The sequence below is a fragment of the Buteo buteo genome, chromosome 3, assembly GCF_964188355.1.
Source record: "Buteo buteo chromosome 3, bButBut1.hap1.1, whole genome shotgun sequence".
Lineage (NCBI taxonomy): Eukaryota > Metazoa > Chordata > Aves > Accipitriformes > Accipitridae > Buteo > Buteo buteo.
The window spans coordinates 48803174-48826332 of NC_134173.1; positions in this window are offsets into that span (position 1 = coordinate 48803174).

Here is a 23159-nt window from a genome sequence, read left to right on the forward strand (position 1 = left end):
ATCCCGGTTGTTCCCACAGGAGAAGAGGGATATTTCTGAGACCCACTGGCAGATGCTTTCCAAAACAGGCTATGCATCTGCTTCAGGGAAGCAAACAGCAAATGGTAGTGGCTGGAGGGCACTGCAGAGGGAAAAACAAAGGGAAGACAGAGAGGGAGAGGCCAGCAAGGGGTTTCCAAGGAATCAGAGTTTGGCCCAAGGAGCAGAACACAGGTGTAAGTATCTCAGGGAAGACTGTAGGGCTCTTGGAAGGCAGAATGAGAGGTTACCTTATTGGCAAAATGCCACTGGATAAAAATCTATGTTTTGTTCAGGATCCAGAGTAGAACATCTAAAGACACATATGAGATAGTCCAACCAAAAATATAAGCAGGAGGAGACTTTCTGTATGCACATAGATGAGGTGGGGGCATGAGCTATGTGAACAGGGCACACATAGTAAGCCCAAGGCAGCTTAGCCTAAGTCCAGACTTAGCATCTTCTTGTTTCCTGAACCAAAGCAGCATGGGTAGGACTAGAGTTAGGGGAAGGCTCTGAGGACTGCGAGAGTGAACTGAGGCATCTATATACCACACACATATTTCAGTGGTTGTAGTGTTCTCGACTTGGAGAAGTATGGAGAGTCCATGAGTCATACTGAAGTCAATGGCAATATCATGCACCAAATCCTCAGGCATCCCTCATCAGGATCCCAAAACACCAAAGAAGCAATTTAGATGCCTAAACACAGCCATCTAGTGTCATTTTGGACACCCCTTTAGATCCTCCACAAAGGAACGAGGCTCACATAGTCCTGCCCATACCTGCCAGACCCAGGAGGGTGTTTCAGTTACTCAAGACATTTGAAATGGCATAAGTGTGGATGTTTAGTTCCTGGATGGGCTCTCCAATTTTAACTGTGTTTTTTTGATAGGATAACTGGGGGAAGATGCCAGTAAAAAGGGAGAGGAACACAAGAAAAAGTTTTGACCGAGGGAGTACATTTTCAAACTGTAACATGCAGCTGTATAATTCACATTCACATCAGCAACAGTTTCCAAAAATCTGCTCATATAACTGAGAATTTTTTAAAGAAAGTTATAGAAAACTGGAAAAAAGTAGGTTGGTGTCCTGGGTTTCGCTAGGATAGAGTTAATTTTCACAAGATGCTGGGAGGCGACACAGCCAGGATAGCTGACCCAAACTGGCCGATACCATATGACGTTGGGGGCGAGGAGGAAGGATTGCGGCTTGGAAATGGGCTAAGCATCAGGTTCCAGGTGGTGAGCAATTGCATTGTGTATCACTTGCTTTACATATTCTGTATTACTATTAGTATTAGCATTATTCTCCTTGTGCTGTCCTATTAAACTGTCCTTGTCTCAACCCATGAGGGTGTTTTACCTTTTTCTTCAGATTCTTCTCTCCATCCCACCAGGGTGGGGAGGAGTGAGCAAGCGGCCACGTGGTACTTAGTTGCCAGTTGGGCCTAAACCACGATAGCTGGACAAAGTAAGTTGGTAGCAATAAAACTCAAAGTTATTGGTGAGTCCTATAATACTTAACTAAAGTAGGAACTGAAACCCTGATCTGGTGTTACCCACTGAAAAAAGAATCAGATATAGCATGTGTTAAATCATCCTTTTATCACCTATGAAAGTACGTCAGACTTCAGCACCTATTATTGCCATTAGATGGACTATACTTTAGTCACACCTAGACTCAATTATTGCCACAGTGCTAGCTGCAGCAGGCTATTTCAAAATACACCCCAGCCTGTGCCATCTTCGTACTGCTGGGCTCCCAATTAAAAGAAAATTACTGAAGGCCCATTTTCTCAGCTTAGCACTCTAGGAGCTTGAAAAATAAGAATGATTTCTCACCATGAACTGTGAAACTAACATAAAAGTGATGTAGACTTCTTTTTTTCCCTTTGAATTACAGGTTCACCTCTGGTTTAGAGTTAGAGACACTTTGCTCAGTAAAGCTACACCAAAGCAGTCCTGTAACCCAGCTGCAAACCTGGCTGAAAAGCAATCAGCACTGGCCAACAGAGTCATTTTCAGAGAAGGAAGGGCTGATTCCCAGGTGCAATCTCTACCATGAGGGCTGTGGAATCCATCCCCACCAGAGCTTTATGAACGTTACAGACATCTTTCTTTTTCCTTCTGTCTTAGTAGCAGCAGAATAATGCAAAGGGGGTAACTACAGCCTCATACAAACTTATTATGCAAGAAATGTAATGAGTTTCTTTCTTAATAGCAGTTAAATTCATTATAGAGATCTTGTGCATTCTTGCTGCTGTGAAGTAATACTCTGGGCACTTCTCTGGCTGTCACAGGGGCAGCCATGTAAAAGAGCATAAAAATGGGCAGGTAGGAGAAAAGTACAAGATTTTTTACAAGACACTGGCCTTTTCTGTGTGTTTTTTTGAAGACCTACCTATTCTTATATTAGTATTACCTTGATAATTAATAACCTGTACTGCTCTTGTTTTGTATATTGCTCTGTTAAACTTTTGTTGCACTATATATTCATGCTCACATACTCACATATTTACTACAGAAGTTTCTGTTGAGACTCCCATCAGCCAAAACAGCATTAGAGATACCAGTTTGGAGAAGGATGTAACAGTTTTTGAACCATGTCCAGCTTTATAATTTGAGTAAAAAGCAAAAATATGAATACAAAAATGCAGAGCCTTTGCATTTCTTTAAAATCTATTCCTCAGCTCTCAGTTTTCACAGTGTCCTTCTTGGCTAAAACTGAGGATCTTGATAGAACTGCAGTATCTGAGCCAGCTTCCCTGAATTATAATAATAATATCATTTGTTTCTTTGTGAGTTAGATAATAAAACCAAGAGCTTGAATAGCATTCAGAAAGGGATTAGCCATTCTGTGGATACTGAAAACTTTCACAAGAGTATTTAAACAGGAATAGTTCTTCTTTTAAGAAGGGCATAAACATTTTTTTCCCTCCAGTGCATAAACTAAACACTAACTGACAGCACAAAGGGAATGTGGAAACAGGTTATTCCGTGACTACTTACCTGAGGATCTCTAGCACCTCTGTCTGCACCCTTGAAGTGCAACATGATCAGAGACTGTATAATAGGACTTGATTGAGGCAAGTTGAGGCTTACAAGACATAAAGCAGACATAGACACATTACAGCTGTATATTTCTAGTGTTACTGAGCAAAACTGTACTGTAATGACTCCTTCACAGCACAGGGGGGACAACACTATAGTGTTTCAGCTTACATTACACTTCTCATGCTTCAGAGAAGTACAAATACGCTGCTGGTAACTTGGGAGGTGAAGCTACGCCACAAGCCAGGTCGTCTATCCAGCATTTCCTGCTTCTTCAGAAAAAAAAAGGCCATAAGAGTAGCTCATGTGCTTAGCTGAAAGACTGTGTTACCCATGCTACAGCACTCCACTGTCTGGTTTCTTATACATACAATTAATCTAGTGATAATTCCTAGCTGTTCTGTATATTGCTATTAAACTATGCACAGAGGAGTCTTCTGACCTGCTGTGATTAGGCATAATGTGCTACAGTTTTTACTAAGAGCATGAAAAAGAGAGTCTTCTGGTTGAAACTGCATAGTTTTGCACTCAGTTTTGCAGTGATACTTCCTATTTATTATGTATAAAGAATGCACTAAATCATACACAAATTACTGAACTTACTCTTTGAGTAAAAAATTAATTTTCTGAGAATTTTCAAGGGAAGCTCTTAATTTCTTCATGAGTTAAATTTATTAAGTGATGAGACCTTTAACTTAGAAGTGTCAGACCCTTCCTCTGTCCCCAATGATCTGTGCATTGACAAGTCTGCATACACAAGCCCTGGCAAAGGAAAGGATCTTGGGAAACTATGGCTAGATTTCTTCTTTGTATTGTTTATTGTTGGGTTTGAGGACTGTATATATCAGCTATTCAATATAACTGAAAGTTTTTCTTCAAAGGAAGTCTTTAAAATTATATTCTCCTTAAGAGAAGCTTGCAGCAATCTCTTGAACCACAAAACTGAGGCTACACGATAGCCTTTAATCTGGTGACCATTACCTAGTAAGGAGCACAGGAAAGGAGGAAACAGGCTGTCCTGGTTTGTGGGTTTCTTCAATAGACCTTGTACCTAGGCTGTAGGTAGCTTTGTCTCCAGCCATAGCTCCTGAGTCTCCTGAGAAGATCCCTGGGCTCACCCCAGACTTGACTTGATACCTCACCTTGCCTGAGACTGTAGTTGGATCCTGTCCCTCTCACCACTGCCCTGCCCTGATGCAGTGGGGTTGTGCCTTCATCACTGCCCTGCCCATGCCGTGCCCACTCTCAGGTCCTAGTTCATCCTCTTCACTGAACCAGCCAGGCTCTTGCTGCTCCCAGACATGCACAAACTGAGTCACCGCTGCATGCAGAGAATCTGGTAAGTTTACTGGTTTACTGCAAAGAAGCTGCTGAAGTGAGCACGCTAATGAATGGTAGCACCAGGCTTATTTATCTAACTTGGCTCTTAAATAGAGCTTAACAAAAATCAGAAATTTTTTATTCTGTGGAGAAAAATAATTTTCCAGCATTTATGTTATATTTCAGAGATTTTTATCAATAGCTTTAATACTTCTATATCTTAAAAGCAAGAATGGAAATACCCGTACTTCTCATGGAATGAAACACTTTGGGAAAATTAGAAAATGTTGAGCATTGCAGGTGAGTGTTTGCTTTTTAAGAAAAAAATGGCATTCCTACATCTGCATAATTTATTTCACATTATTGAACTAAAATATCTTGTTCCAAATCAGTTTAATTTAGAACTATATTTCCTTAAGGTGATTCACTAGACCACAGAAGTTATCATTTATATCTAGCTCTTTGTTATTTTCCTACAGATTAAGTTTTACCCTGTTTCTCATGCTGCGTGAGAAGTATGACCCAACCTATGGTGCATTACAGAGGTCAGCCAGAGAAGAGATGCATGCATCATGACAGATTTCAATTAGAGGTGAATCATATGTATAAAGGTTACATGTATCTGTTGTGCACTGTGAGGTCAGAGTCAAGGGCTGTAAACAACTCAGATTTTGGCAATATGCATTTTATGACAGAGAGAAACTAAGATTACATCGCAATCTACATAAAATCTAGTTTATTTGTGAGGTAAAATGATTGGAAGTATATTTGAACATTGGAAGTATATAATTATTCACAAATTTAATCAAGAAGAGAAAATGGACACTGTTGAGAGCAGACCCAAAGAAGTAGATTGCAAGTAATTACATAAAGGCGAGACACAGAATGTAAACAGCTGCTTTGACATTTGTATTTCACTCTTCATACTAGATCATAAAAAGGAGCTACCAGGGCAAGCCAGACACCTTCTGGGAGACTCTGCAGTGGCCTTCTGAGATTCCTGGGGGTTTTGGGGGTGTCCAGGTCATGACAGTGTCAGCCACATACACCAGCAGGAAAGCAGCAGAGTTGGAACCGGATTGCAGCTAGGACTGTTAGTTGCAAGTTTTACTCCTCTTTTTTTTAGCGTAAAATAAAATGTATTAGTTTAAACCACATCAGTCTGATACCTGTGGGTGACGGGAAGTTCCCCAGCTGAGGACTACCCCAGGCAGCGGCAGTGCTGCCCACCACCCTGCATCCACCATAGTGATCTTCTGGAGTGGGTTGAATAAACTGGCTGAGCTGCTGGAAAGGTACTCCTAAATTGTTGGGGGAGGCAGGGCAGAAGGGTTTGGGGTTTTTGCAAGGTAAGACTTCCAGCCTGCTTCCAGCAAAATTGCACAGTCACAACAGATGACAAAAAGGAGGCGGTCAAATGTGAGGCCAGGAAAGGGAAGAAGAACAGGAAAGCTCCTTTGGAATTTGTCTGATCTCACATCAGGTGAAGATGATTTGTCAGAGCTTCTTATTTCCTTCCAAGGTTAATTCAAATAGGTTAGTTCAATCCAATGCAAACCATGCCCCAACACTTAGAGGCGCAGCACAGCATGGAACAGAGTCCAAGGTACAGGGTTCTCCTGGGCTTACTACTATGGGGATGCCACCAGGGAGTGAGCACTTCAACAGACAAGCAAATTTTTATAACCTGTGATCATATTCTTTATTTGCAATTTCAATTACTTGCTTGCTTATGTGCCCCTTCTGTTTAGTGTACAGATCACAAGTATAGATAGGTCTTTATTTTCATACTTGAATGTGGAAGCAGTTGTGCCACTATATTGACTATTACAAAATTTTAACATTCCAAAAAGTGTAGATAAACACGTATTTAAGACCTTTTGGATTAATTCTGATTATAAGACTCTGCAAGGCCTTCAGGTAGGGAGATACTCCTAGTTTTTAATCCTGAATCTTCCCAGGTTCCTTTCTTTCTTGTAATATGTAATTTAAAACACTAAAATCTAATATTTTCATAAACAAAAATTAACTTCAAAGGAAGGAAATCAGACACATCTTCCACCACCTACTGTAACTCTCCATGTTGGGATTTTCAGAGAAACCCAGGGAAGCTTGATCTCTCTTGACATATTGGAGCAGCTGAGAATCTAATTCTTGTAGCTCCCTTTAGAAAAATCTCAGGTCTGAGGCAGCTTCAGCCTACTCTTTAAAAAAAAAATAACTTTCCTATTGGACACCTATTTACTTGCTAAAAGGAGTTCAATTTCCTTCTTCATTTAATAAACAAAAAAAAAAATTATCTGATGCAATCATTATGATTGCCTTAATATTGACTCTGGTACTTGTGAGGAATTTCCAGATTTCTGAGGGCTGAATGTTGTTTATGAACAGCTTGATTTTTCAATATAAAATTTCATTTTTTCTCACTCTTTTTAATTCTACTTGAAGTTTATATATTTTCCATTACTGTAAAATAGACAGTCTTTGAACACGCCAAATATAGAGACACTATTAAATGGCATTTATAAGCATCACTTTATGTGGAAAGAAATCACTGAAAGATCTGCTGAGTTTATAACTGGGAAAGCAGAACAATTCTTTCTTTCCAACATAAAAAGCCTTTTTTATCTAAGCAAAGACTTATAGCAAGTGGAAGTTCAATATCATGCCTTTGAGAATTACAATCTGTTTAGACCAAAGTAAAACTATTTGAAAGGAAGTATTAAATAGTGAGAAGTAGTTATGAGTGGTAATTTTCTAAAATATTTTGATTTCTCCTTTCAGTCTCAGTCACTTTTCTATCTGCAGTTTCCTTTCCAATTCACATCCAGTTCACCATTTAAAATCTGAAGGAGTGTCCTGGTAGACTGAAGGAAAAAAGCATTGAGACCCTTGATTGTGCACCTAGACCCATATGGAAAAACATTGCCTAAGTCCCTGCACAGAAGGAGTGATAAAGATATTTATTCAGTCACAGATGTAGTTATATTTATGACTATTCTGTTTTTACCACTGATATGCAGTCCTCAGGATGACAAATTTATCTTAATCATATTATGTCAAGATATAATATCTTATCAAATCTTATCTATATGTTACGATAGCTGTTTGTTAGGAAGAAGGTTGACTTCATTTGGAAAAAGCAGGCAGCAAAGTCTGCTTCCCAAGGGTGTTATAAGGGAAAATATATTCCTTCTCCCTCTGTCTTCCACATAGCACTGCAAATACATGCAAACTCAATAGTCATGTTTTACCTCTAGATAGGTTTTCTGCATTGCTAGCTTCTGCTGCTTTAAGGGTCTGACAGCTTCCCTAAAACAAACCAGATAAACCTAGTAGAGAGTTTCTGAATTATTAAAATGATATATATATATATACAGCATAGCATAGTTATTAGGTTTTCTGAGAGATTATATAGAGAGATTACATATAGGTCACAAGTGGTGTTCCCCAGGGCTCAGTATTGGGGCCGGTTCTGTTTAGTATCTTTATCAACTATCTGGATGAGGGGATCAAGCGTACCTTTAGCAAGTTTGCAGATGACACCAAGTTGGGAGGGAGGGCTGATCTGCTCAAGGGTAGGAAGGCTCTACAGAGAGATCTGGACAGGATGGATCGATTGGCCAAGGCCAACTGTATGAGGTGCAACAAGGCCAAGTGCCGGGTCCTGCACTTGGGTCACACCAACCCCATGCAGCGCTACAGGCTTGGGGAAGAGTGGCTGGAAAGCTGCCCGGCCAAAAAAGACCTGGGGGCCTTGGTTCACAGCCGGCTGAGTGTGAGCCAGCAGTGTGCCCAGGTGGCCAAGAAGGCCAACGGCATCCTGGCCTGTATCAGAAATAGTGTGGCCAGCAGGAGCAGGGAGGTGGTTGTTCCCCTGTACTGGGCACTGGTGAGGCCGCACCTCGAGTGCTGTGTTCAGTTTTGGGCCCCTCACTACAGGAAAGACATGGAGGTGCTGGAGCGTGTCCAGAGAAGGGCAACCAAGTTGGTGAGGGGCCTGGAGCACAAGTCTTATGAGGAGTGGCTGTGGGAACTGGGGCTGTTTAGCCTGGAGAAAAGGAGGTGAGGGGAGACCTTATCGCTCTCTACAACTACCTGAAAGGAGGTTGTAGTGAGGTGGGTGTTGGTCTCTTCTATCAAGTAACTAGTGATAGGATGAGAGGAAATGGCCTCATGTTGCACCAGGGGAGGTTACATTGGATATTAGGAAAAATTTCTTTACTGAAGGGGTTATCAAGCATTGGAACAGGCTGCCCAGGGAAGTGGTGGAGTCACCATCCCTGGAGGTATTTAAAAGACATGTAGACGTGGCACTTAGGGACATGGTTTTGTGGTGGGCTTGGCAGTGTTAGGTTTGGGTTTGGACTCAATGATCTAAACATCTTTTCCAACATAAATGATTCTATGCTTCTATTCTATGATTAGATGTAGATATGAGAGAGAGAGAGAGAGAGAGAGTCACTCAAAAAAAACCAAATAGTTTTTGCTTGAGTATGTACATTTTGGCAGCAGTCAAGCACTGAGCAGTCCCGGAGTGCTTCCTGTCTCTGTCGCCAGACAGGCATGTTCAAGCACAGCCCTCAGAAAGCATGTGTGCAGCTGCAGTAACACTAGCCATGGCTAACATATCTGCCTTGCTCTGATCCAGGTCCTTGGTGGTATCTGGCAATCTCAGACCTTGTGGCTGCTGTACGAGAGCCTGTGAGTCCCACATAGCATCACATCACATCTGGCTTGGGACAAGCGTTGCCTGATGTTCCCGTTTCAGAAGGGCTGATACAATTTATAATTACTTGTGATCCCTCTACCGTGTACCTCAGTAATACATCTTGGGTGTATGAAGCAGTGTGCCAACATTACCACCATGTTCTGCGTTTCTAGGAGACAGGCTGAAGAGACACTGGAGCTGTGAATGTATAGTTAATTTATATCTGGACCTGAACACAGATTACAAACTTTGGAAATGTCAGGTTTGATTCCCTGACCTGCACGATACACGCACATGAGATTTGGTGGAACTGAAGACAACATTGTCTCTTCAGCTTGTAATAACAACACAAGGAAGCAAGGACAATATAAATAGGTTTTCCCTCTTCCCTTGCGATGCATTTCTTCTTGTTGTTATTGGAATAAATAAATAACTGCTCTTGTCAGGACTTTTTAAGTACTCATTCCACAAAGAAGGGTGAAATGAGTTTCTTGAGAAGTTGCATGAAGTCAAAGCTACGGTTCTAGGCAAAATAGTACACTGCAGTGCTGCTTTCTACGCTGTTATCTTCTTTCAGTGTATATATCTAAATTAAACCTAGAAATATTTTAACATTCTCTGAAGTCAGTGAAATGGCATTTCCATTTGCTTGCATATTTTTTGCAGAACCTTTTGTGAACCCACACTACTCAGTACTAACAATGTGGTGTTATAGTGCCTTCTGCAACAATAAGAGAAGGAAATTTTATTATTACACACTTATTAACCATGTTAGCATCTTTTGAAATGCTGTTTTGAAGCACAATTTGTGAAATAATGTGTATAACTAGCCAGTTTGTCAAAAAGGTAGGATAACTGCTCACTTACATCCTGTATGGGCAGGCGCAACATCTTCACATAACTACCTCTCTTTCACAGCAGACGCTTTTGTTTTGTCCATCATTTGTACCACTGAGATTAAATTCAGTTTAAAAATTCACACCTGTGGTTCAGACAGAATAACCACATCTGTCTTTGACTTTGCCATGCAGATGTTCCACTTATTTTCATACTCAAGATACTTGAGAATTCAATGGTGACACCTGTAGGTTGATAGTAATCTTATGACCAATACACTCATCCCTGCAGCACTGGATAGCATGTCAGATCTATCTTCTGGAGCATACCCTCCTTCTCACTTACTCTGGCACAAATAGATTTCCCAGAGAAATCTTCTTCAGTAGTTGCAGCTCCATGTGTTTGCAAGGGTCACAGCAATGCAGAACTGTCTGCACTGGTACCCGCAGGTATGACTGTGTAACTTCTCCTTGTCTCTCTCTCTGTGGACATGATACTGCATTTGTTTAAAGCGAGTTGAGCCAAAAGGATGGCAGGTGCCCAGTTAAGTACTGCTAACTGCTGTGACCTGCTTTGCAGGAACCATCAGGAAAAGGGCACATCTCTGCATCCAATTTTTACATCCAACAGATTCATACCAAAGCACCTCTGAGACCTGGAGGAAATTGTGTGAGAACTGCCCCAACACTGGAAGCCAGAGACCTTCTCTCGACTAGAAAGCCAGAGTATAAGGAGCTACTTATCTTCCAAGGATCCACAACCTAGACTACCTTTCAACACTTTTTTTTTGCAGTTGTTTCATCCTTTCATCCATGCTCAGTAGACCTGACTTTTCTCTTTTTAAAGTTACTATGTGATAGCAAAGTGTTTCACATTCTAATAAAACAGTACTAGAAGGAAAAACAAAGGGTGGTGGGTTTCTCTTCCAGAAAGGGTGGGTGGTTTCATTTCCTTGCTCTGGCTGACATGGCTCCCTTGTGGTTCCCACTCCCACAGAGCACCTTTGCCAACCTGCTTTTCAAGTTGGGCTCAGGTGATACGCTGCCTAAACAAGGCTGTCTGCAGGTAATTTGGGGCTGATATAGACGTTTAGGAAAGGAAGCAGAGGGCCAGACAGTCTGTGTCTTCTCCCACTACTGATTGTGCTGATTAGAGAGTAACACCACCAGAATGATTACACAAAAATATGGCGTGGAACATCTTGCAGTCACTTTCACTGCAAAATGTATTTTGATGAAGCAGATTAAATTTTGCACTTCTGCGGTACTTTACTGCTGTTTGTTCTTTCGTGGTAGCACTTGGTGGTAAATCAAAATCATATGAATGATATCCAGGATGTTTTTTCCTGCCTTTTTCTCTATATGTGTGAATATAAATGTGTATATAGATCTAGCTCTTCAGACCGGAGAAAGCGTGTAAAAGCTACAAAATGACCTGTCCCAATTCCTTTAAAAGAAAAAAAAAGAAAGAAAAAGAGAGAAGAAGAAAGAAAAATATCAAACACAAGTGATAGACATAGTTCACACCACAGTAAAAGGAAGGAAAACCATTCCAGTAGCGATATTTTTAAAGTTTGAAATTTCCAGCTTTTGTGAAATGGAAAACTTCTATTAGACCAAGAACTGTAAATGAATTAGACTATGTCAGTTATGCCAAACAGGAGGGAAAGTTTGTTAGTTGGTTTTCTTTTTGGATCCTGATAAATTTCTGCAACTTTACAACTGTACTGAATACAGTTTGAAAATACAGAATGGTCTTTATTTCTTAAGAGCTGCCTTGGCAGATGATGCAAACTTGGATTATTTCTTTATCAATCTGTACATGGGAACATCTGGAAAGTGGAGACAGTTCTCCAGGGGAGAGACATCTGCAGTTCCTCTCTTCTTTAGAGTTTGAGATTGTTGATTTGGGAGGTTTAATGAAGTTTTACAGTGATATTTTGGTCAATAAATACACAGTAAAATGTTGCTGTTACCCAAAATCAGCATAGTATCTGTAGTACCTAAAATGTGACAGGACTGCTTTTTAGTAAGTTGTGTAGTTCACTTGTGAACCAGTCTTCAGACATGAAGATCAACTCATCGTACCTGCAGAAACTCCTTTGTTCCTGTACTTTACTACAGGTCCTTAAATTTCAGTGGCCTTGCTTCAATTATCAGGAGAACAAGAACACTTTTTTTACTTCTTAGGCATTCCCCAGAGGCTATATTAGAGGTGCTGCTCAGATAAAAACAAATAAATAAAGGGGCTTCTCAGTCAGGTGGCTGAGTGAACCAATTGGTCTTGAGTTATCAGTCAGACAGAAACTCCAGGGTTTCTTTTCTACTACTGTGTTATTCCTTTACAGAGTACATAAGTTGTAGAAATTGAACTTCAACCACACAAATCAAAAGATTGTAAAAACTGACTCATTCTCTATTTATACCTGAGCATTGTCGCCACTACCAGCATTCTGAAAAGCCTTGAAAAGACAGAAAAATACTCCTAGAGCTTAGCTGTATGAAGTAAATGCGTGAAGCTGTTCTGGTTTTATCTCAGAGGAAGTGAACTTTTTCTTCCATTATTGATCAGTGCATTTTAAGTGAACAGTTCCAAGAGTGTTATATCAGTTAGTGTGCTGTATGCAGGTGGAGCAAAGGGTTCAAAACAAAGATAATGCTGAATCCTCATTGACTGTTGCAAAGCTGGATCTGCAAATACAAGCCACCATGCTGAGGCAGACCAGCAACCTGTTTATTTAGCATCTGGTTTCTACAAGTGGCCAGCACTGGATTTTTCAGAAAAGCTGCTTGTGGCTTTGACTTCCCCTTTTGCTAAGGTAGAAGTATCATTGCTGTGAGTGGGCAAGCTACCTGTACAGATGTGATGAGATCTGTGAATAGTCCGTGACACAGAAGACTATTCTTAAGGATCTATATAAAATTTGTGGGTGGGGAAGTTGGTAAACACATTAGAAATGAGGATAAATTGTTAGACTTTGCAAAAGTTTTATAGTGACATTGAGTAGTAATAAGTGGACATTAAGTGATGTCTGGTACCTAAAACCAGCACAGCTACCAATTTCTGACAATGCCACATGCTACTGAGAAATAGGTCTAGGAATATTTGCATGTTGCTTTAAGAAGCTGCAAATAGTGAAGCATTTTAAACTCTGAACAGAATACAGAGAGTATCTTCCTGTAGCAAAACCACACCATATCAAACTATAAAGTAATCAGATCCTTTCAATGTAGTTAATTGTCTCCCATAATTATTAAGATTTTGAAAAAATTTATAATGAGGAAGACAAAAATGAAAATGTGATTATTAAAAAAATAGGTATTTAGTCATATTTTAAAATTAACTGTCTTGTTGAACAATAATTACTACCTAATAATTAATATCACAACTCTTTACCTTCAGAAGACACTCACTTTCATCTAAATCTACTTTTTACTTGTATTGCATTTTACTTCTTTAAAAAACAATGAAACTTCATTATTAAAATCTTTGGATTGACAGGAATTAATTCTTATTTGGTAAAGGTATTTACAGCATACACTGAAGTACAGATACTAATTTACTTATTTTGAATGATTTGGTCATAGTACTTGATTTTCTCTGAGGCAGGTTAACTATACATCATAAGAACAATCTTCTCTTAAGACTCATCAACCCCAAATTTCTCTGTGCAAGGGATACAGCATAGAATGAAAATTATTTAGCCTTACTGCAATTTATGACTTGAACAAGACAAAAAATAGGAGGATGATGGAGGTGGGGATGCTATGGGTGGATAAGAGTAAATTACTGGTCTTTAATAAAATCTTGGAAGTGAAATGTGATTGATTTTCATAATTTTTTTTGTCTCAGTATACAGCCAGCAAATTCTAGAGAGTTCATCTTTCCTGTGAAAGAAGGGCCAAGCACTGGGTTGGCAGAGATGTTGCAGAATTGACATAGTTACTGAAATACAACAGTTGGTGCTACCTTGGGCGGTTTGCACTCTACTGTGTTCTACAATGCAGTCTTCAATCTGAAAAGTATATATGCAGATCTCATGCCAATTAGGAAATCACTTCCAGTCAGCATTGGAAGTGCACTGTGCAGTGCAGAAAAATACTTCTAAATCTTCCTTGGCATGCTGGTTGGACTGCCACATATTTTAAACAGCTAGGGAGACATTTTCTCTAGGAATGTATTTTTATCCATGGCATTGCTTCAGATGCTACGTAGAGAGATTTTTCTTGAACTCATTTTTAGTCTTGGCTTTGAGCCATACCCTTAGATATATCGGTTCTCCTATTGCTTTACACTATCCCTACAGATCTCACAGGAAGAAAGAGACAGTGATTGAAAAGAAACCTCTACTGTAACACTGATGTTTTACTTTGTCTTTGAGTGATTTGAGTGAGGTGACACACCACACTAAAGATATATTTTGAAAAAAGAAAAAATGAAAAATGTTTAAATCCATCTGAAATGAAGGGGTTGTTTTTCTTTGACTTGTGATCTTTTGGGGATTGACTATGATTCCCAGAGACACTGAGGGGAAGGAATTGTTCTGACCTCGGCAAGGTTAATCACATGTGTTTGTCCTCCACTAATAGCAAGTTACTATCTACACACATATTTGTAGAACCTAAATTCTATTTCTTATTACCCACCTGAGAAAGCAGAGAATACAGCACAGGTAGTAGTTGTTTTACTGCTACGTGACAACTTGCCGGTTCCCAGAAAGATACATTTGAAGGACAATGTTGACCCTATTCCAAAGTTCTTTTGCTACCATGATATCATTTGATGCTGGACAACCTTATATCTAATTTTTTCTAAAGTAAACATAGTATAAAAGAAATAAGAGAAAAATAGGAATACAACTCAACCATGCTTGGTCTTTTAAAAGCAGTCATTTGCTTCATGATCAATTCCCTAAAATTTAATTGAAAGATAGGGATACATATCAAAATTACAAAAGTTCTCTGTGTTAGAGAAATGCTCCCATTTCCCTGAAATCTATTCCTTTAACTGCACATATGAATCCAGGAACTTTACAATAAATGATTAAAAAAGCCTATTGTTCCTTTTTTTCTAATAAGCATAATCAACATGTTGCTGTTACTGACCTAATTATACTGCAGGGTTTCCTTTTATAGAGGGGATGTTTGGGTTATTTATATGTTTCTCTGTGTGGTCAACACCATTATCTGACAAGCTAACTGAATTTACTCTTGTAGGCTACAGATACATCAGTAACTCAGCTCTGCAAGAATAAAAAGCTATTGTTACAGAACCAAATAAGGTCTTTTGGGAAGTAAAGTTGTTCTATTCCACATAAGCACGTAAAAGGTAGGATGTTTTTTCAGTCTGAAGACAAATTAAATTCCAGTCTTCCAGGTGTATCAAACTGCATAAACCAAGCAGAACTATCATAGCTGGATAACTTATTCTACAATTAATATTAGCTAATGCTTTTCAGTGCAGATGGCTATGTAGATGAACATTTCTTAGGACCTGGTATCTTCTATTATATTGCACAACACCACACTGTTTGTTTCATCCAACAGACTCCAAAGCATTCAGAGTGAGATAGTTTTAAGCGATATGGGAAGTGGGCATCCTTGGTGGCAATACTACATGTCTAATTAAAAAATACATCAGGACCCGTATATTAAATCAGGCACAAAACCTATATGGTATTAAGTATTAGACAACATGAGTGTAGCTGTTCTGCCAGCACATGCATAACTACACTCCTAATTTTTGTCTTTCTATTGTGGTGGACAAAGAAGCTTAGAAATGTTGGCTGGAAGGACCTTTGGAGGTCATCTAGTCCATCATCCTGCTCAGAGCAAGGCTATTCCCACAACTACATCAGGTCAGCTGTGGCCATATCTGAGTCTTGAAAACAAGCAGGAATGGAGGTTTAGTAGCCTCTCTGGCAAACCTGTTTCAGTGCTACATTATTCTGGTGAAAAGGTTTTTCTAATGTTCAGGCTAAATCCCCAAAGTAGCAATTTCTGGTCACTGCCCCTTTTATATTACTTCTCACTACTGGTTCTGTTACCTTTCTAACTCCCATTCAAGTAGTTGCATTCTGCTATCCTACTTCCCCTTAGCTCCTCTTTGCCAGACTAAATAAAAATCAGATGCTTCATCTCTCCTTGTGGATGACATGCTCTGTGTCTCTGGCCAGTGGTAGTCCTTCCCTTGTCCCTCTCCAGTTTCTCAACATCTCTTTTGAACAGAGATCTCTGGACTGCTATCTGGGTTGAAAATTTCTCATTTATCCAGCCTGGACTTCATCAGCTTTACAGTGAGAATGCTGTAATTCTCCACCTCCTCCTTCTTGCCTGTCTCAAAGAAGGATGTAGTGTTGGCTTTTTTCCCCAGTCAGCAAGAGCCTCCTCTGATAAACATGAATTTTCTTAGATGATAGATGAGTCTCACCATCACTTCAGCCATCTCCTTCAGTACACTTAGGTGTATCCCATCCAGTCCCATGGATCTGAAGACATTCAGCTACACTAAATAGTCTCCTGAAGCTTTTGCTCCCCAATTGTCATCTACTTCTCTCCTTCCCAACTATGGTGACAGAAGCAGATGTCCCACGAGAGGGCTTTGCCTGTAAGGACTGAGACAAAAAAACCATGTTGAGTATTTCAGCTTCCTGGTTTGCTCAGTGCCATGGTGTCCTCCCTCCAGCAGTATGAAAGCCCCCCCAGGAGGGCAAGAAATAGCTATTTAAGGCTCATCCACCACCTCCTCTGCCCCAGGTAGTCAGTTACAGACCTCCACCATAACGTACCAAAATTAATCCCATCCCACCTTGACCTCTCGTTTCTTACTGGAGTTTTTCAACATTCAAGGGTCCCCTTAATAGTATGCAATTATCCCTCCTTTTCCTGTCCTCCTGTCCATGCTGAACAGACTGTTTCATCCATGCCTGTGCTCCACTTGTTCACGCCATCCCTCTTCCACTTGCACTCATCATTTTGTGGCACTGATCCTAACTGTAAAAGCTGAGATATCTGGCCCAGGATCTTTCCCCATCAGGACTTGTTTTTCCTCTGTTGCCACGGCATTGGAGCTATATTTTAGGTTAAATAGCTGCAGGTTGAAAAGGAGCCTTCCTCCCACTGCTAGCAGTCACAGGCTTCCTCCCTGCTGGGTGAGCGTCCTCTTGCTCCTCCTGTGTTGCCTTCCCACCCTCAAGGTGGCTCCTGCCTCAGCAGAGTCTCCTGAAGGTCCTATCAGCGTCTCATCTATCACCCTTGATACAACAAAGGCTGCTCATTTCTTGGCTAGGATTGTTTTGCTTGCTTTAATGAACTGAAGGAAAGCACAAAGCGGAGATCTCTGACTTTGGGTTCCCCTGTTTCATTTTTCAGTCTGAACTCCAGCCCCCAGGAACACCTATATCCAATATGGATGGAATTGCCTGGCTTGCACAGATGGGAAGTCAGACTAGCTGACTTCACAGTTACCTATGTACTTAAAATCTATGGTCTACAATAGTTTCTCCTCTTTAATTATTTGTGAAGCAGAATACTCTTCCAGCTGTGAAGAACACACAAGAAGAAGGTGTGTAGGAAGAAATGCAGTTGAAATTCTCCAGTGTAAGTCTAACGTCACAGAGAAAGAGAGAGCATCAAATGTGTAGAGCCTGCTTTTTGGAGCTGAAATGCTATCCAGCTGTGCCTGCAGAGAGGGGGAAATCTAATGAGCTGGTGTCCTACTGTGGGAATGTGTGCTGGGGATCTCTGAAATCTAGCACAGCAGAAGAGATTTTTCTCTCTATTTGGGGGTGAATCATACCTCACAGTGCATGTTTCCCATTTTTAATGCATTCCAGTGGAGAAACTAAACTGTCTGTATTTGCTGCTGTGAAATAGTTTCTCTGCTGTAACAGAAATAAATCTTGTGACAAACTGACACACTTCTTTGTTAAAGGCAGCAGAACAGACATGCATTTTCAGGAACAGAGGCACCCTCAAGTGATCCACTCAGTCTCTGAGTGAACCTCTGTCTGCCACTGGACACAATTCAGTGTTTCAAGGCAGCCACAAGATGCCTCAGGGTAAGCTGCTCTGGAATAAAATCCTGACTCCATTTGGAGTGTCACCTGCCAGTGGCTGGTTTGTGCTTTGAAACGTATTTCTAACTTCTCTGCTGTAACTCTCTAATCTTTTGGCAAGACCCTGCTAAGCTTCCCAATAAAGTAAGTTACTGAAGTTAATAAGTGAAGTTACTGAAATTTTTCATTAGTTTCTCCCATATAGACTGAATACCTCAAGCATTATCAGTCTTTTCTGGAACAAAATAAAGATTAGCACCACATGCCCATTCACTATGATGAGCTCTTCCTGTCTATTTTAAATGTTAAAGGTACATGTGACACTGAAAACATTAACAATAAATTGTGCTGCTAGTTTCCTTCTTGGACAGTATGATAGATTGATAGAGAATCTTGAATTTTACGGAGCTTCAGGTATGATTCAAACAGTAAATCAGTAAAGCTTACCTTTCTTCTTCAACATATGTATATAGACCCATGAGTGCAGAATGGAAGCAGACCATCCCCAACAGATGTAGGTTAACCTGCAATCACTGGAACCAAGATGTACTTTGATTTACATCAGCTGAAGTTACAGCCTGCAATATTTAAAATGTATGCAAGCAAATGGTCTGTGGCTTGGATTTTTGCATATCCTGACATAAAATAGTCTGCTTTATCAAGAAACCAAGGTCCTGATTCATGAAGCACTCTTCTCAAGTGCCACTGACTTGAACATTTAACTAAAAAGAGACAGAGGGATACAGGCTTATTGAATAGAGAACTTTAAAGGAAAAAAATCTCTATTATAATTCTTCTTTCTCTAAATCCTCCACAATCTTAACTGTGGCTGAGAGATTTAAAATAGGATTATATCAAGCTTTACCCAGAAAGACTTCCAATTACTTTTTAAGGCAATACTCATAGTTTTACTGTACCTGGAGAAGCAGCAAAATTTATGGATCATTAGGCCAGTAAAGCTGAGAGGAAAGTAGTTGCAGTTACTTTAGACAAGAAATGAATGCACCTATTTTTCTCAGATTTTTATGTTCTGAGTTTATACTACACGTCACTGCCTTCATAATTCAGAAAAATGCTACTTTTTTATAATTTTATCTTTTTCCAGTGTTAAATCTCTAGCACTGTTTGAAGAGAAGGATTGTTACAAGAGAGATAACAAATAAATTATTATCCCATTACCTGTCTGGATTCTCTTATTTGGGGATTTATTTGAGGCTGTCTGAAAGCTGCTACTACCTTTTAGGGAAAATTATAACAACACATGCTCTGAAAATGTCTATATATCTATTACCATAAAGTAATCCCATTTTCTTCAACATAATATGAAGCTAGAAATCATAACACCAGCTTTGACAGAAAACATCACACTAGCTTAGTTAATTTAAAATAGATTAGGAACATTGATTACTCAAATAAAAATTCCCAATTATACATTATTCTGCTTAATACTATAAAATTATATGTACACTATATTAAATGCCCCTGGGCTGATGTACTCCAGACCAATGGCCCGTTGTCCTGGTTTCAGCTGGGATGGAGTTAATTGTCTTCCTAGTAGCTGGTACAGTGCTATGGTTTTGAGCTAGGTATGAGAAGAATGTTGATAACACTGATGTTTTCAGTTGTTGCTAAGTCACGTTTAGTCTGAAGTCAAGGATTTTTCAGCTTCTGATGCTCAGCCAGCAAGAAGGCTGGAGGGGCACAAGAAGTTGGCAGAGGACACAGCCAGGGCAGCTGACCCAAACTGGCCAACGGTGTATTCCATACCATGTGATGTTACATCTAGTATATAAACTGGGGGGGGTGGGGGTGGGGGGATCACCACTTGGGGACCAACTGGGTGTCGGTCAGCAGGTGGTGAGCAATTGCCCTGTGCATCATTTGTATATTCCAAACCTTTTATTATTACTGTTGTCATTTTATTAGTGTTATCATTATCATTGTTAGTTTCTTCTTTTCTGTTCTATTACACCATTCTTCTCTCAAGCCATGAGTTTTACTTCTTTTCCTGATTTGCTCCCCCATCCCACTGGGTGGGGGGAAAGTGAGTGACCGGCTGCGTGGTGCTTAGTTGCTGGCTGGGGTTAAACCACGACACCCATGACCCCAAAATATGCTTCTCCTGGGCCCACCTTTGAGGTTAACATTATTATTCTGAGTAGTCACTTGGCATCAAGAATGTCAGGATGAATATGTATATATATGCTTACATATGTATGCAAGAGTTTTGCAAAAATAAGACCCTGCTTCATACTCCCTTGAGACTGCCAGTTTTCACATGTAGTCTCTCACTACTTTATGGAAAGTCTTGCAATTAATAAGAAACTTCGTAAGACATTTTCTAATGAGGTTCATGTACATTCACAAATCTCCATGAGTACAGCAGACCGAGGCAGCTACTTAAAAAATCAGGTTTCAAATGCTATGATTTAACATTCCCAAATTTTGCATGTTTTGTCTTTAGAACATCAAAATCATGTAACTATTTTCTTTTTTTTTCAGTCTGACTTTCAAAAGAAGTCAATTTTATTTAACTGCCTTTCCCTCTTTCTCTAGTACTATTTTGACAGCCAGACTGATCCCTTCAGTGCCAATACTGCTACCTCTTTCTTTTATCTCAGCAAGTGTTGTCACCAGTTTTGTAAAGGAATTTCACTTCCACCTCATGGACCCCGAAATGAATAATATGAAACACCCCAGACACAATGCTGACAACTGAAACCTCTGGCAATTATTCCAATTACTGAAGAAAGAGAACCAAAAAAAACCCAGCACTTCACGATGATTATCTATAATTTTGTTGAAATTATATGCATTATAATGACACTTTCAACATAGTGTGTGCATGCCTAATAATTCAGAAGAATTTATTCCCAGAGACCTGTCCCTTGATTTATCAGGACTGCACGTATTTCCACATAAAAGGTTCAAGAGTTTATTTTTAAAATGTGCTTTGTATGTGAACCCTGAGTCTGTTACCATTTTCATTCAAGTGCTTTACTAGATATTCATAAAAAGACCACTCTGTAGATAGCTTCCAGGCAAGCGGCAATGTGGTGCTACTGCAGCAAGTCTACAAGTAATTTGACTCACCTACAAGTAGTTTGACTCATAGAATCATAATTTCTCTAGGAAATGCCCTTAGAAGGGAGCAAATTAAGCCAGGTCACAACATACACTCTTCAGTTTACCTACATTTCCCACTCATTGGGAAACTGAGAAACTTACAACAAAGCCAAGATCTCTGTTTTCTGCCAGCACACACAAAAAAGAGATTTAGTGAAGTGTCAGATACTGTAGGCCAAAACACTGCTTTCAAAAATGCAATCTGGTGCAGAGGAAAATGGTTCCTTATGCTTATTTACTCCCTTGTGAATCATGGCCATTGTTTAAACTCTTCATGCCTCTGCCATCCTTTGATTGCTCACCCTCCAGTTTGTCATGAATCAGAGACAAAGGTATTTTTCTGAGATTTCGCCCCCTCAGCTTCTCAGAGCATGGGTCAAATAGCAGTTTATTTGAAAGCATGATTAGCGTGGCAGCAAAGGTGCCCAGCTACATCCAGAGGCATTATGTGACACAGTAAAACTTCTAGAGTCTTATTTCACTGATGCTCCAGGGCAGGAGAAAATTAAGCCAAGCCTCAACTTATACTCTTCAGTAAAGCAGCATAAATGGGCTGCTGGTTCATTTTTGTTTTTTTAATATGCTGTTTGACACAGTTCTTCAGTGAATGGCTTAAAATATCAAATGTAAGCCTATGTGGTGTTCTGTGGATTAGCTGTTATGTCTTACTGGCTGCTCACTCTTTAAAAGTCACATGACCATACAACCTTATTTCCATGACCTAGAGGGATCCTCTGAGGTTTTTGAGTCTCTCTTTTTGTTCATAAATTATACCAGTAAGAGCAAGAACCAGCTTTACAGCAGAGAACTGTAGTGGCTTTCTATGCATGATACCATGCACAGTGATACTTCTTACTTTCACTGAATGGTCTCATATCTAAAGTTTAAAATACCAGAGCCCCCTATGAAGCAACCCACAAGCTTCACTCACAAGTTCTTCTGAATCTTTTATATCTGTATTTTCCCCAGAGTGATTATAAATCGCATTCAGAATGAGATACAGGAGAAATAAGTTAGCCTTCGGGATAAACTGAACTATGCCGACCACAGGTGAAATGGTGACACACAACTGTCCTAGTCTGCTGCCTATTCATTGCCTTAATTATCACAAGATATTTGTGGGCCAGTAAAAATCCACTTCAAGATGCATTTGATTCAGTTCCTTTTTCTTATACCTTTGCCTCCCCAGTTAGTGTTGGCAAATAGCAGCAATCATCATTTAGTTTCCTATAAAACTCTAGCTAGTATCTTCTCTAATTTGTCTTCAAACATTTTTAACCAGCATTGAGGTAGTATAGTCAAATGAACTAAACATGCATAAATGTCTAAACCAAGAAAATAACAGCCCATATATCAATGGCCTTTAATTTCCTACAATAACAAGCTTTTTCATCTTCCCTGAAATGGGACTGATAGCCTTCTTTGAGAACAGCCAAAACCTGAATTTGATTAAGCTACATTTTTACATTTATTTTTCTCATTAGTGGATATCCATAAAACCAATGTTGCATTCAGCAGTAAGTTTTCCTTCAAAAGTTGACAGTAATAAGATGCTGGATTTCAACCTGTTTATTTTTGCTTTGAGATAAAATTAGACCTTCTAAGCATTGGTAAATCTATGAAAATAGTGAGGTGGTTTCTTTTTTTACTTCCAGGAGATCCAAGAAAATATTTGAAAATTATGGTAAATATGAAGCAACATTTGGAGGAAGGAGGATACTTTTCACTAATTCAAGTAATTCTGAACTGAAATGTTACTAGTCATGACATGATCTCTGCTGTTTCCATTTCAGGCTTTTAAAAAGGTTAGTTTAACAAAAACAATGAAGATGCAGAAAGAAAGAGAGATTTCAGTGGCAAGTGGGTCCCAGGCAGCATGCACAATGAAGGACAAAGAACAAATTTGTAAGGCACCAGCTGGAGGCTCTTGGCCTGCTTTTCCCATAGACCACAAGAAGTGTATTAATTATTGAGCTATAAGGTATGAGGGCTTTGCTGTAGTGCTCCAAAGAGCTTCTGCTGAATCAGAATCCTGATA